Source organism: Oncorhynchus mykiss, chromosome 17 (genome assembly GCF_013265735.2).
Source record: "Oncorhynchus mykiss isolate Arlee chromosome 17, USDA_OmykA_1.1, whole genome shotgun sequence".
In the NCBI taxonomy this organism is placed as follows: domain Eukaryota; kingdom Metazoa; phylum Chordata; class Actinopteri; order Salmoniformes; family Salmonidae; genus Oncorhynchus; species Oncorhynchus mykiss.
Genome location: NC_048581.1, coordinates 53,440,209 through 53,443,434, shown reverse-complemented (window position 1 = coordinate 53,443,434; position 3,226 = coordinate 53,440,209).

Genomic DNA, 3,226 nt, shown 5'->3' with positions numbered 1-3,226 from the left:
GATAACTCATAAGGAAATCATTTTATCCCATAAGGGAATTGAATAAAAAGTCAAATAGACTAGAGACAGGAGTTTCTCACACCACTTATGCACTATTGGTGAGTAGCTCACCTGCCCCTCCCTTTGTGATTTCTTCAAAGTTCAGTGGCAGTACCCTGTCTCTCTCCATCTCGCCTGTCCGAATTAGAATAAGAGCTATTTGATGAGTCACTTTGTAATTATCAACGTTTACATATTATATTTATAGGTACGACCTAAACAGGCCAAATGATCATCATCATCATCTCCTCCATCATCATCCAGTGAAAGAGCATTAGGAAAACCATAGGGACATTGTGATTCAAAGTGTTCCAGTGATTTAATGTATTTAAATTCTTGACGAAGGTTCTGATATCTTGGCGATTATATTTTTGGGCGGAAGCTATGCCAATCTTTGTCTGAGACTTTAATTCCCAAATCTTTTTAGACAGTCATGCAGTGCTTTTAACCTTATCTTTATCAAATGGTCCGTAAGGGGACCACTCTGAACTTCTCTGAGTACGTCTACCCCACTTACGTACTTCTAAAATTCACCCGGATCAGCACTTTCACTGATGATTTTGGAGTGTTTATCTCCCATGATTTCTAATTGTCTTCTTACTCTTGTATTATTACACCAAATCTCTAGTAACCCATACACATCTAGTAACCCATACACATCTAGTAACCCATACACATATACACACATACAACTCGATCTTTCTTTATCCAACCACGTCTCTTAATAGACATAATTCTATCTGACCATCTATCTGACCATCACTTCCTCTCTATTCTCAACCTGTCCTATTGCCAACCAAACTATTAGTCAGATTTCTGTTATTACCTTCAACTTTCTCCTCTCATGCAGGCAAACCAATTCCTACTACCAATATATTCAATTGTTGGCCAACCAATTCCTACAGATACATAATTCGACTGTTTACTTTCTTGTGGGCTATCCAATCCCTGCTAATAATGTTAAAAACGGTATATTTTACCAACTTCATTAGACATAATCAATCCTTCTCACTTCCTTAACCCTCTGTGTACAAATCTATTGTATATACAGTATATACTGACCCAACAGTTTTTATACTGACCCAACAGAATTCACCTGCAAGTGTAGAGAAACCAATCCCTATCTATATACTGATCCAACACTATTCACGTGATTGTAGGAAGACCAATCCCTACTATTGGAGACACGAACCCCTGTGCTCCCGTTGGTCAATGTTATTCAGCCAGATTCATTATTATAGGGAAATAGTTCTGCCAAATTGAACCCCAAAATGTTGTGGATGAGGAGGACAAGCGATCTTTCACTCTTAAGGCTCTGCTGGAAAACAGACAGCCCCTGAGAGATGTTTGAATAAGGTCTCTTACCTTTTTTCTTTTTGTTGTGGCCAGAGGGATGTCTGGGTCCAAGTCGAGCGAAACGAATCAAAAAGTCAGGTTGCTCTCTTCCCGTGTCACAGCACCAAATGTTGTGGAAGACTCGATCTACAGGTTAGGCAGAGACTAATTTAAAGTTTGATAGGGACTATTTAATACAACAGCTGCAAGGTAGATCCCTCTCGAATCTCATTCATGGAAGGAGCTCAAAGAGTAAATGGTTACCTTTTATATAGCGGGAGGTGATCAAGCGATCATATTGTTTACACAAGTTATTTGTACAGTTCCAGAACACAATGTGTTAGGGGTGTAGACATAACAGAAGTCCATGAAATGCATAACATCACAGTTCAACGCAGAACGGAGCAGAAACCTTGAGAAGTTACAACAGCTCACCCAAATAGGAATAGAGCCAGAGCATCCACTCCCCTCGCTGCAACTGATCCCATACTCGTATACTCTTACCGTGCCAATCGCCGCTGTACCTCGCTGACTTGGATATTTTATTTTCACATTGTCCTTGACAGATTGGCTTCGGAAATGATGGTGGATTACGTAACCAGGCTAGCGCAGTACAGCTCGGCACAGTAGTTTGAAAAGTGTATTTGTCCAATTGGCAGCTGTTCCAGAATCTTGAACACGTATAAAACCAACACTCAGGGCTCAAAGTGATAGTGGAAATACTGAAGCAGCTCACAGGGGAATGCACTTTGGCTTGTCAGGGAGTGTTTTTGCTGATGAGTGACGGAATTTAATCCCATCTCATAGTAACATACTGCAGTGCATCATGAGAGGTGCAGTCTTTAATAATCGTTAATAATTTGACTAATATACCCATGATTCGATTCTGAAAAGGCCTTGTGTTGACATGTCGAGACCCACATTCTAAGTCTGTTATACGGTTAAGCTGATCTATGCAGAATATTGAATATTATGTACATATACATTGATCATAGATTTGGCAACTTGACATTTTGTACATCCTTTACATGTATGTCTTAGTAACCCCTTGCAAATCCCGAATGCATTCATCTTTTTCATACCAATTTTATTTTCACGCTTGAAAAAAGTTTCTAAAGTACTTTCATGGGGGCGATGGGGAAAAAACAAGCAAACGCAGATTTGACTTTAAAGGGAAAGACTAAAACAACCAAAAAGAACACAAGACAAACACTTTTTCTAGACTAGATCAAGGAGGAACAGAGAAAAAGGTTTAGTTTAAATCAATACCAGTAGACATGGGACTAACTCACTCATCCACTGAGAAAGTCTGCAGGCAGAGCAATCAATGCCAGAGTATGGCTCTGCTCTCACACATAAATCAAATCAAATTTAATTGGTCACATACACATATTTAGCAGAGGTTATTGCGGGTATAGCAAAATGCTTGTGTCCCTAGCTCCAACAGTGCAGTAGTATCTAACAATTCACAGCAGTACACACAAATCTAAAAGTAAAAGAATGGAATTAAGAAATATATGAATATTAGATTGAGCATTGTCGGAGTGGAAATGACAAAAATTCAGTAGAATAGAATACAGTATATACATATGAGATGAGTAAAGCAGTATATAAACATTATTAAAGTAACTAGTGTTCCATTATTAAAGTGGCCAGTGATTCCATGTCTATGTATATAATGCAGCAGCCTCTAAAGTGCAAGGTTGAGTAACCGGGTGGAAGCCGGATAGTGATATCTATTTAACAGTCTGATGGCCTTGAGATAGAAGCTGTTTTTCAGCCTCTCAGTCCCAGCTTTGATGCACCTGTACTGACTTCGCCTTCTGAATGATACCTGGGCCTGAACAGGCTC